Raw genomic sequence first — 13,032 nt, forward strand, 5'->3', positions numbered from 1 at the left:
AAGGGCCGCCAGTTCAGACACTCGTCTGATAGAGTAATAGCTACCAGAAAGACCACTTCTGCGACAAAGTCAGCAAGGGGATTCTCCCGAATGTCCTCAGAGGGGGGGGCACACTGAAGCGCCGAGAGGACCAAGTTCAAGTCCCAAGAAGGTAGCGGAGGGGCGCACCGGGGGGGCCACATGCCGGACCCCCTGCACAAACGTGCCAACCAAAGAGTGCGCTGCCACGGGACGCTGAAAATAAACAGCCAGAGCAGAAATCTGACTCTTGATCGTGCTCAAGGCAAGAGCCTGGTCCCACTCCCGCTGTAGAACAGCAGATCCGGGACACCACGTAAGGTAGGGGGTGCCACTTCATCTCCTCACACATAGAGATGTAATGCTTTCCATGTACGATGATAAATTTTTTCGAGAAGTGGGACTTCCGTGCACGCATCATGGTAGAGATTACCGGGCCCGACAGGCCCCGGTCCTTCAGTACCTGGTTCTCAACAGCCACGCCGTTAAAGCCAGTGACCGTAAAGCAGGATGGAAGATCGGGCCCTGAGACAGGAGATCTTCCCTCAGAGGCAGCGCCAGGGGGCGTCTGCTACCAACGTACCAGGGGTCCGCGTACCAAGAGCGACGCGGCCAATCTGGGGCGATCAGATCGTTGGAATCCCTTCGGCTTCCACCCTGCGCAGCAGGCGGGTAGGAGCCTTAGAGGAGGGAAGGCGTAAATCAGGGGATATTGACCCCAGGGAGCCACTAACGCGTCTGACGCGTCTGCCCACGGGTCCCTTGACCGGCCACAAAGCCGTGGTACCTTCCGATTGAGACCGGAACGCCAGAAGGTCCACGTCTGGAGTGCCCCATTTTTGGCACAGGATCTGAAAAACCCCTCCGGGTGGAGAGACCCACTCCCCTTGATCCAAGTCGTGCGACTTGCCAATTCAGAACTCCCGGAATGTATACCGCTGACAGGGCCGGAACGGACCTTTCGGCCCACGAAGTATGTGAGCGACCCTCCGTCGCCGCGGCCGAGCTCCTTGTGCCGCCCTGATGATTGACGTACGCCACGGCCGTGGCGTTGTCGACTGGATCCTGACAGGACGGCCCTGCAGCTTCCAGGGACCACCTGACAAGGCACAGCTTGATCGCTCGGAGCTCCAGGATATTGATCGGCAGGCGGGACTCCTCCTGAGTCCACGCCCCTGGGGCTGACTGGGTGCCCCAGACCCCCCCCCCCAGCCAAAGAGGCTGGCATCCGTCGTGACCACTGTCCAGCGGCACGGAAGAAAAGACTTCCCGACCGAAGCACCGGAGACATCAGCCACCATGCCAGGGAAGACATGGCCAGATGGCTCAACCGAATCTGGCGATCCAGAGAAGATGGGACCCTGTCCCATCGTGACAGAATCTCCTTCTGTAGTACCCTCTGGTGTGGAATTGGGCATACGAACCGCTCGAAGAGGCCACCATCAGACCCAGAACCCGCATGCAGAAGCGAAGAGACGACCACTTCTGGTCGACAACTGTCTCACTGCAGATTGCAGGGTCCGTAGTTTTTTCCGATGGGAGGAACACTTTTGCCTCCCCCGAATCCAAAACCAGCCCCAGGTGTTCCAGCCTCTGGGACGGAACCAACACAGATTTTTTGAGATTCAGAAGCCAGCCGAACTCCTGCAGATCCGACACGTGATGGAAACGTCCTCCTCTAACTCTGAGCTTGAAGAAGCTCTCAGGAGAAGGTCGTCCAGGTATCCCTTGATAGCGATCCCTCGCTGCCTTAGCAAGGCCAGATCGGGGCGAGCACCTTGGTGAACACCCGTGGTGCCGACGCCAGCCCGAACGGGAGGGCCACAAATTGATAGTGGGTCCTCCCGATCGCAAAACGCAGATACCTTTGGTGGCTTGTGCAAACGGGGACATGCAGGTATGCGTCCATGATGTCCAAGGACGCCATGAAGTCCCCCTGGTGGAGGGGGGCCGCTATGATAAGACGGACCGACTCCATCCTGAATCGCTGCACCTTGACAAAGGTGGTTGAGGGCCTTTAGGTCCAGGACAGGGCGAACCCCCCTCCCTTCTTGGGAACCACGAACAGATTGGAGTAGAACCCCCGAAACCATTCCAGCGAGGGAACCGGCACAACCACCCCCTCTGTCCAGAAGATCCTGGACAGCCTCCGGACTGGGCTAGCCGACGATCCGGAGGAAGCTGGATGTTGGATGGAAAAAATCTGTTTTGGGGGACAAGAGAGGAACTCTATCTTGTACCACCGAGGCGACTACCTCCGCAAACCCAAACCACGGTCGTCGAGAAGAGAGTTCCACCAGATCCGCGAAGCCGTCCCCCCACCCCGAGACCCGGGCGGGGGCAGACCTCATGCGGAAGCAGGCTTGTCCGCGAGTGCTGTTGGGTTTGTTAAACCAGGTGGCGCTTACGCCCGGCAGCAGGGGCTTTTGCCCCTTGCTGACCTTTTCCAGCCGCGCTGGGCGCACAAAAAATACGCTTAGGGGTAGTAAAAGTAGGACCTTGCTTGCGGCGAGGTTCCTTACCCTTCCCCGACTGAGGGAGCAAGGTGCTCTTACCTCCAGTGGCATCCTTAATGATGTCATCCAGGGATGCCCCAAAGAGCCGTCCGCCCTTAAAGGGCAAATCCACCAAGGCCTTTTTCGAGGACTGGTCAGCCGACCAGCACTTCAGCCATATAAGGCGGCGCAGAACCACTGCGTAGACAGAAGCCCTGGAAAGCAAAGGAATCGAATCCATAGCCGCCTCACAGAGAAACTTCTGACCCTGAATCAACTGCTCAGCCAGGTCCCTAGAGGACTCGGAAGCACCCTGGACCTCCAGGTCCTGCAGCAGGAGCTTCGCCCTTTCAGTTAGCGTCTGAGCAACCAGGGCGCCGGCCAGAGCCGGCCTTACCGCCGAACCCACCACCGAGAACAGGGAGCGGGCCACGGCCTCCACTCTCCTATCAGCCGGGTCCTTGAAAGCAGGAGCCCCCTCCACAGGCAACGTAGTAGCCTTACTCAGTCTGGACACAGGAGGGTCCACCTACGGAGGAGTGACCCACTTTTTTAAAAAGTCCTCCTCCAGGGGGTAACGGGTAGCAAAGCTTTTAGGAACAGTAAAAGCCTTTTGCGGTGTATCCCATTCCTTATACAACAAATTGTCCAAATAAGGAACACAAGGGAATACCTTAGCGGTACGCGGTGGTTTGCGGAATCCAAAAGGGACTGACACCGCTGGTGTCTCCGCCACATCCTCTAAATGAAGAGTCTCACGTACCGCAGTTATAAGAGCTCCAACAAATTCCTTGTCAGCAGACTCCGCAGCAGAGTCATCCTCGCTGTCCATGTGGGTTAAGCCCGCATCCTCAGACATGACAGAACCAGAAGCAGCAACAGCGTTATCAGATTCTGCGTCAGAGATATCCCCAGAAACAGCCTCCGGGGGGGCGCTTTTTACCCCCCAACCGAGCACTGGCAGCTTCAAACCTGGTGAGAAAAAGACTCCAGGACAGCCGACACCGACTCAACAGATGTGGCAGGGGAAGGGGCGCTAAGGGTTAATTCCGGCATTGTGAGGAATGAGGGGCCCGATTCAGGCTCCATATTGCAGCTGCCGTGTCACCCCCACTGCCAATGGCAGGAAAAATGTCCCCCACAGGTCACCTCCCGGCCGCTAGAGCACAGTCTGGGGCCCCCTGAGACTCACCACCCCCCTGGTACAGCGCGGTCTGTGAAGGACAAGTGTGTGCTGAGGAGAAGCTGCAGCGCTGCGTCTGTCCCCTCAGATGATTCGCGGTCTTTTTTCCCCGCCGAAACGGCCACTAGAGGCCGAACTAGTGCTGAAAACGGCGCCGGCCACAAGAAAATGGCCGCCGAATAATACAAGCGCGGCTCCGGCAAAATGGCCGCCGTTGCGCAGTTTTAAAAAGACAGTGTACCCAAAAATGACAGTACACCAAAACAGCACACAGCACACACAAAAATGCCCAGAATGTCCACCACAGTCCCCTGCAGTGACACAGAACAGCCCCAGCCATACCACGAGTGAAAAAATGAGCCCCAGAGAAAAAAATCCCCTGCACTGACCGTCACCCCAAGGGGGAAGGAGGGAGAGGAATAAGGGAGAGAGGGAAAGCATGGGAAAACCCTCAGTCGACCTCCCAAGGGAAAACATTCCAGCCAGACCACTTACCTGATAAGGGGCCACTACTTACCTGTCCTGCGACTACCCCGCTGAGGTATCCCAGACAGAACCAACGTCCGCGAACGGCATGGTTGTCAGCCAGACACACTGTGACAAGGCCATAGAGACCGGTCATAGTGTGTGCCCTAGAACCGAAGTTCCCACGGCCGCCCCTGGAGCAATGGGGCCTGTCGTGGACGTCCCAAAGCGGAGCTGAGGGCCGGCACACGCACGAAGGCCGAACCTGGGGGGACTACAAGGGTCGAGGACCCAGCCTGTCACCCAGTCGGCTTGTTGATAGAAGAATCGCAGGATTCAAATATAAAAATAAAATAAAAAAGCGAGGAAAAAACTCGCAAAATGCAAAAAAATTTGCAAGAAAAAACTCCAGAGTCCAGGACCCAGAGAGAGCCTGACTCTCCTGACGGTTAGGCAGAAACAAACTGAAGCTGCTGGAGCAGGGTGTGGGTTATGCCTGGGGGAGCCAACGCCCCCTTGGGAGGAGCGGCTGAAGGGAAAGGTTTTAACACCTTAAGTGCTGTAAAGAATTCTGCCTAAAATCTCCTGTGAGGAAGAACATAACCCATAAGGTCAAAGGATGCTGTGTCCGTCTATGAACGAAAGAGAAAGCTCACCGTCACCCCTGGAGCAATGGGGTACATCGTGACTGACTAAGCACGTAGCGAAGGCCTCTCACGCTCAATGGCCAGACTGGGGCGAACAAGTATCTATATTATCCAGCCTGTCACCCAGCAGGCAGTTGATAGAAGATATAAAAATAAAATAAAAGAAATTGAAACCTTTAAAAAATAAAACGTTCCTCAAGGACCATGGGAGCCGGTCCTTCTCATCTACTAGGCAGAAAAAAAAAAAACTGAGCTGCTCAGAGCAGTGTAAGGTGCCGCCCCCTGTGCAGGGCTGTTTCACTTTGCTAAAGTTTACATGTTTTAACCATTAACTGTCTGCCTAGTCCTCTCCTAATAGACGGAACATAACCCTACAGTCAAGAGTATAAGGAAGCTGTGTCCGTCCATGGACGAAAGAGAAATTAAAGTACAAACTGTTGCCGCTATATAAATCCTGTATAATAATATCGTGCAAAGAGTTCATTATTTCACTAATGCAACTTAAAAAGGGTGAAAAATATATGAGATAGTTTAATTACATGCAAAAGCAAGATATGACAAATCAAGGCTTCAACTATTGTGATGATTACGGCTCACAGCTCTCATGAAAACTCCAAATCCACAATCTCAGAAAATTAGAGATAGTACATGCAATCAATAAAAGAAGGATTGTACATAGCACAATAATGGAACTCTTAAAAGTATAAGCATACATATGTACTTGGTTTGGGCACCTTTTGGCAGCAATACTGCTCAATGCGGCGTGGCATGGAAGCTATCAGCCTGTAGCACTGCTGAGGTGTTATGGAAGACCAGGATGCGTCAATAGGGCCTTCTGCTCTTCTGCCTTGCTCAGTCCTCATCTTTCCTTGGCAATGCCCCATAGATCTCTATGGGGTTCAGGTCGGGCAAGTTTGCTGGCCAATCAAGCACAGTAATTCCACGGTCATTAAACGTGTTGTGTTGGTGCATTTGGCAGTGTGGGCAGCAGTGGCGGCCCGTCCATAGGGGGCGCTCGGGCGCCGCCCCCCCTTCCCCCAAGCTGTAAAAAAAAAAAAAATGAAAAAAAAATTTTTTTTTGAAAAAAAAAAAAATGTCACTTTAAGAGTGATCAGGCACCGGACATGCGGCGGTCTATGGGAAGCTTCCCAGCCTGCAATCAGCTGATTGCAGGCTGGGAAGCTGATTTGCCCGTGTTAAGGGTGTGTGCAGGGCGCAAGCTGTGCGCCCGCACACACTCCCACTCTCCAGTGATTTGTCCCTGGCTCTTGTTCCTTTTTTTTCATTGGACCAGATGACCAGTGGGCAGTGCTTTTTCAGCACTACGCGGCACTTCCCTGGAGTCGGGCTGGAGTGGACAGGACAACTTCAAGTCTCAGACTATTGCAACACTGTAATGTGAGGCAGGGAGCGATCGTGGGTGCGGCGGGTGGCCTGAGCGCAGAGGAACCAAAGCAGAAGGTGAGTGACTGGGTGCAGGGATTGATTCGGATGTGAGCTCTCTCACTGTCACTCTCCTTCCCGGCAACATGTTTCCCATCATGTGCGGCGGGTGGGTGCAGTGCCTAGCCTGGCTGAGCGCAGGGGAACCAGAGCAGAAGTGACTGGGTGCACCATGCAGAGATCAGGTGAGCTCTCTCACTGTCACTCCTTCCTGGTGATGCTCCCAGTCAGACAGGACATCTCTGCATGGCAGCTAAACTGCTTCACTCACACTTGTACTGTGTCCTGCCGTGAGCCTGGCTCCCCTCCCCCAACTTCTGTTCACTTCTCCTTCACAGTTGCTGCAAGAGCCCGTGGGGTTTCTAAACTGCCTCTCCACCCTAATAACGGCCCCCCACCGCCTCTCCACCCTAAAAAAAAGCCCCACCTGCCTCTCCACCCTAAAAACGGCCCCCCTGCCTCTCCACCCTAAAAACGGCCCCCCCTGTCCTCTCCACCCTAAAAAACGCCCCCCTGCCTCTCCACCCTAAAAACGGCCCCCCTGCCTCTCCACCCTAAAAACGGCCCCGCCCCCTTGCCTCTCCAGCCCTAAAAACGCCCCCCCCCTGCCTCTCCACCCTAAAAACGGCCCCCCTGCCTCTCCACCCTAAAGAAACGGGCCCTCCCCCTGCCTCTCCACCCTAAACGAAATCGGCCCTCCCCCTGCCTCTCCACCCTAAAACGCCCCCCCCCTGCCTCTCCACCCCTAAACAAGAACCGCCCTCCCTGCCTCTCCACCCTAAAATGGCCCCCCTGCATCTCCACCCTAAACAAGAACCCCCCTCCCTGCCTCTCCACCCTAAAAACGGCCCCCCCTGCCTCTCCACCCTAAACAAGAACCGCCCTCCCTGCCTCTCCACCCTAAAATGGCCCCCCTGCCTCTCCACCCTAAACAAGAACCCCCATCCCTGCCTCTCCACCCTAAACAATAACTCTGTGTATAGTGTGCGCTCTGTGTATAGTGTGCGCTCTGTGTATAGTGTGCGCTCTGTGTATAGTGTTCGCTCTGTGTATAGTGTGCGCTCTGTGTATAGTGTGCGCTCTGTGTATAGTGTGCGCTCTGTGTATAGTGTTCTCTGTGTATAGTGTGCGCTCTGTGTATAGTGTTCTCTGTGTATAGTGTTCGCTCTGTGCATAGTGTGCGCTCTGTGCATAGTGTGCGCTCTGTGTATAGTGTGCGCTCTGTGTATAGTGTGCGCTCTGTGTATAGTGTGCGCTCTGTGTATAGTGCGCTCTGTGTATAGTGTGCGCTCTGTGTATAGTGTGCGCTCTGTGTATAGTTGCGCTCTGTGTATAGTGTGCGCTCTGTGTATAGTGTGCGCTCTGTGTATAGTGTGCGCTCTGTGTATAGTGTTCGCTCTGTGTATAGTGTGCGCTCTGTGTATAGTGTGCGCTCTGTGTATAGTGTGCGCTCTGTGTATAGTGTGCGCTCTGTGTATAGTGTGCTCTGTGTATAGTGTGCGCTCTGTGTATAGTGTGCGCTCTGTGTATAGTGTGCGCTCTGTGTATAGTGTGCGCTCTGTGTATAGTGTGCGCTCTGTGTATAGTGTGCGCTCTGTGTATAGTGTGCGCTCTGTGTATAGTGTGCGCTCTGTGATAGTGTGCGCTCTGTGTATAGTGTGCGCTCTGTGTATAGTGTGCGCTCTGTGTATAATATATAGGGTTTTGCAATTTATTGGGCAGGCGCTGCATTTGATAGGGAGAGAGGCTACATTTGATGTGACACAGGGCTGCATGTAAGGAGGGACTCCACTGGGGACACGTGAAGTAAGGAGGGACTCCGCTGGGGACACTTGATGGCATCTGGTGGCTGGCGACACGCTCGGGGCTCCCACTGATTCTGCATTATGGTGAGTTGAACTATTTCATTTTATATTACAATGTAATAATAGAAATAATGTGCTTCAATCATCCTGATACCATAACAACCATGGTTCCGGGATGATTGAATTATCTTTATCTGCTGATTGCTAAACTTTCTAGAATGCACATTTCTATTGTTGTGTAGAATCTGGGCCTGCTCTCCCTTCATCCCTCGTTCATCTCAGATGCTAACCACACCACCTTAGAGCTACGCCCACTATTCCGATGAAACCACGCCCATTTCCACCAAGTGGGAGGGGTCAAAAAGGAAGGACGGGGTCTGGCGCCCCCCCATCCTAAAACTTCACCAGCCGCCACTGGTGGGCAGGTGCCAAGTCCTGCTGGAAAATGAAGTCAGCATCCCCATAGAGCTCGTCTGCAAAAGGAAGCATGAAGTGCTCCAAAATCTCCTGGTAGACAGCTGCGTTGACCTTGGACTTAAAGTGGATGTAAACCCACTCTCATCAGTTATAAACTACTGCCATAGTGCTGAACTAGAAGGATATACATGCCTCCTGCATGTATCCTTACCTGTCAAATGTGTCCCGTTCATCAGTTAGAAGCCCTCAAAAACAGCAGATTCAGTGGGTGGGTCTGTTATTGGTGCTTGGTGGGCGGAGTCATGATGTCAGCAGACTCCCTGCCCACCTATACACCCCCTTGGCCAGAGCGTGCACAGGAGAGGCAAAGCGCGTTCTTGGTAAAAACAGAGCACGCTCTCATCTGCTTCTCTCCCTCCTGCGGCTTTTACCTGAAAAGCCATGCAGGGGGGATCTGTACTCACATGTGACCTGTCGCACCCATCATCCCCAACTGTCCTCAGTGTCTTCCCCCGCGTCCCTCTCTGTGTGTTCACACCCCGCCCCATGTGTTCCTCCTCCACCCCCCCTCGTCCCTCTCCGTGTGTTCACATCCCCCCCCCTCCCTGTGTCTTCCTACGCCACCGGTGTACTGGTGTCTCTCTCTCTCTCTCTCTCTCTCTCTCTGGCTGCGAGGGGGGGCAGGCGGGTGATCTCTCAGGATGGAGAGCGGAGAAAAGAGCTGGTATGTCAATTACCAGCCCCTCTCTTTTCTCAACGGGACACAGAGCGTTTGTTACCGATCGCTGTGTGTCCTGTGATAACTGAGCAGAGTAACCTGTGCAGTTTATGAATGGAGGGGAGCCGCTGTCTTCTCTCCATTCATCTTCTGTGCAGAGAGACACAGTCTAGAGCCCCAAGACCCCCAACACCGACCACTACCCCCACTGAAAACGTCCACCGACCACTACCCCACTGACACCGACCATTGCCCTACTGACACCAACCACTGCCCCCACCCCCTTTCCTAAAAGCACTGCGAAAAAATATATTTAAAAAATAGTACAAAAATAAATTGTAAAGTACAAAAAAAAATTAAAATTGTAAAAATGTATAAAAATTAAAAAAAAATCCACTGGTCCCCAAAAAAAAAAACTTTTGAAAAAAAAATATATGTATTAAAAATTGTAAAAAAAAAATCTTTGACACTGTCAACTATCCTGACACCATTCTGCACGTACTACCCACTACTGTACACTCTGCATTCCTGTGATTCGCACCGCACTGCTGTTCAGATCACATGCGATGTCTGTGCAATGCCATTTCAGCCATACAAACTGTATGGCTGAAATTGCATCACATTCGGACCAAACACGCACAGGACCCTTTTTTTGGTCCGCACCAGAATCGCATGGGTGTTCACACCTATGCGATCTGATTCATGTCCAAACTGTCAGTTCGCAGTGCGATATGCGAGCTGAAATGAGGGTGTCATTACCATTGTATGACACTCACCAGCAGTTTGCATATGGCAGTGTGAACTGCCGTGCGAGTCGGGTGCGATGTGGGAACCCGCAGTGGATTCGCAGGGTTCAAGAATCGCACCAGTGTGAACAAGCCTCAAAGCATACAGCCTATAAATGTCACATGACTGCTCCCACCAAGACTCGGTTCACACTGGTGCGGGTCACAGGAGCTGAAGAACACCTTCCCCGTTCTTCAGTGTCACTGATCGTCTGTTCCCTGATATAGGGAACGACGATCAGTGACGTCACACCTACAGCCATGCGCCCCCCCCCTACAGTAAGAATCACTCCCTTACAGCACACTTAACCCCTTAGTGCCCCCTAGTGGTTAACCCCTTCACTGCCATTTTCACAGTAATCCATGCATTTTTATAGCACTTTTCGCTGTGAAAATGACAATGGTCCCAAAAATGTGTCAAAAGGTGTCCGACATAATGTCGCAGTCACAAAAAAAAAAAAAGCTGTTCGCCGTCATTACTAGTAAAAAATAAATAAAAAAAAAAGCCATAAAAACTATCCTATTTTGTAAACGCTATAACTTTTGCGCAAACAAAACGTTTATTGCGATTTTTTTTACCAAAAATAGGTAGAATACGTATCGGCCTAAACTGAGGAAAAAAACTTTTTAAATATATTTTTTGGTGATATTTATTATAGTAAAAAATATTGAATTTTCTAAATTGTCGCTCCTTTTTGTTTATAGAGCAAACAATAAAAACCGCAGAGGTGATCAAATACCACCAACAAAAATCTCTATTTGTGGGGGGGGGGGAAAGGACGTCAATTTTGTTGGGTACAGGGTCGCACAATTGTCAGTTAAAGCGAATCAGTGCCGAAAAAACAAAAACATTTCTGGTCATTGAGCAGCCAATTCTTCCAGGCCTGAAGTGGTTAAGATAAAACACCTGCCTTTACAACCACTTTAAAGGTGATTCCTTTCAATCAGAGAACCAGTGAAGCTGTTAAGATCTGACTGTGGAACCAATTTCACTCAAGCCTACCGAGAGCTACAGCTAAACTTAAAAGTCCAGTACAGATGTACCAAAAGCATACCACTGTCTGTTCAACAGAAGCCAATCTAACAACTGGCATCTGTCAAACAATCTTGCTAGAAAACCAGCATTTGATTAGTGCTTGCAGCCAGTGAATGTGTATACCGGCTTAAAGCTGGTCATAGAACAAAAATGCCAAGGAAAATAAATATTTCTAAAAGTTTGTTAATTTTCTAATCATTAGTGGATCAAATGGACATTTATTTTCATCCAGCAACAAGAAAATGGCAAGCAGAATGTAAAGAATTTCTCGAACGAGACAATTTCTAACAGTGTATGTGGTTTTCGCTTGGTAAAGTCCATTCGTTCCAAGCTCAAACATTAAAAGCAAATTAAATCATTTGAACATCTAAATGTTCTGGGAATTTTCATACGAATTCTCCTAAGAATTTGTGCTCAAAAGTCTATCTATGGCTCTCTTGTTGACAATGGCTATACAGGAATATCTTGCCATACTGCAAGGACACAGAAAATGGCACTATTCTAACCCTAATTTGCAAGTTGGAGATCTTGTCTTATTGAAGGACCAAGCTGAAAGAATTTACTAGCCCATGGGACACATTAAGACATCATTAACCACTTTCCCACCGGACCATTTGTCAGCCTTAAGACCAGAGGTGTTTTTACAATTTTCCACTGCGCTGCTTTAACTGGTAATTGCGCGGCCATACAATGTTGTACCCAAACAAAATTTGCGCACTTTTTTTCCCACAAATAGAGCTTTCTTTTGATGGTATTTGATTGCCTCTGCGATTTTTAATGTTTGCGATATAAACGGAAAAAGAGCGAAAATTTTGAGAAAAAATGATATTTTCTACTTTTTGTTATAAGAAAAATCGAACAAACTCAATTTTAGTCATACATTTTGGCCAAAATGTATTCAGCCACATGTCTTTAGTAAAAAAAAATGCCAATAAGCGTATATTTATTGGTTTGCGCAAAAGTTATAGCATCTACAAACTAGGGTACATTTTCTGGAATTTACACAGCTTTTATTTTATGACTGCCTATCTCAATTCTTGAGGTGCTAAAATAGCAGGGAAGTACAAAACCCCCCCAAATGACCCCATTTTGGAAAGTAGACACCCCAAGGAACCTGCTGAAAGGCATGTTGAGTACATTGAATATTTTTTTTTTTTTGTAACAAGTGATTGAATAATGACAAAAAAAAAAAAAAAAAAAAAAATTACAAAAAGTTGTCACTAAATGATATATTGCTCACACATGCCATAGTTATATGTGAATTGCACCCCAAAATACATTCTCCTGCTTCTCCTGAGTACGGGGATACCACATGTGTGAGACTTTTTGGGAGCCCAACCACGTACGGGGCCCCGAAAATCAAGCACCGCCTTCAGGATTTCTAAGGGCGCAAATTTTTGATTTCACTTCTCACTACCTAAGACAGTTTTGAAGGCCATAAAATGCCCAAATAGCACAAAATCCCCCCAAATGACCCCATTTTGGAAAGTAGACACCCCAAGGAATCTGCTGAGGGGCATATTGAGCCCACTGAATATTTTTTTTTTTTTTGTACCAAGTGATTGAATAATGACAAAAAAAAAAAAAGAAAAAAGAAATTACAAAAAGTTGTAACTAAATGATATATTGCTCATACATGCCATGGTTATATGTGGAATTGCACCCCAAAATACATTCTGCTGCTTCTCCTGAGTACGGGGATACCACATGTGTGGGACTTTTTGCGAGTCTAGCCGCGTACGGGACCCCGAAAACCAAGCATCGCCTTCAGGATTTCTAAGGGCGCAAATTTTTTATTTCACTCCTCACTACCTATCACAGTTTTGAAGGCCATAAAATGCCCAAATAGCACAAACCCCCCCCCCAAATGACCCCATTTTGGAAAGTAGACACCCCAGGCTATTTGCTGAGAGGCATGTTGAGTCCATGGAATATTTAATATTTTGCCACAAGTTGCGGGAATATGACAATTTTTTTTTTTTTTGCACAAAGTTGTCACTAAATGATATATTGCTCACAT

This window comes from Rana temporaria, chromosome 2 (assembly GCF_905171775.1).
Source record: "Rana temporaria chromosome 2, aRanTem1.1, whole genome shotgun sequence".
NCBI classification, from domain to species: domain Eukaryota; kingdom Metazoa; phylum Chordata; class Amphibia; order Anura; family Ranidae; genus Rana; species Rana temporaria.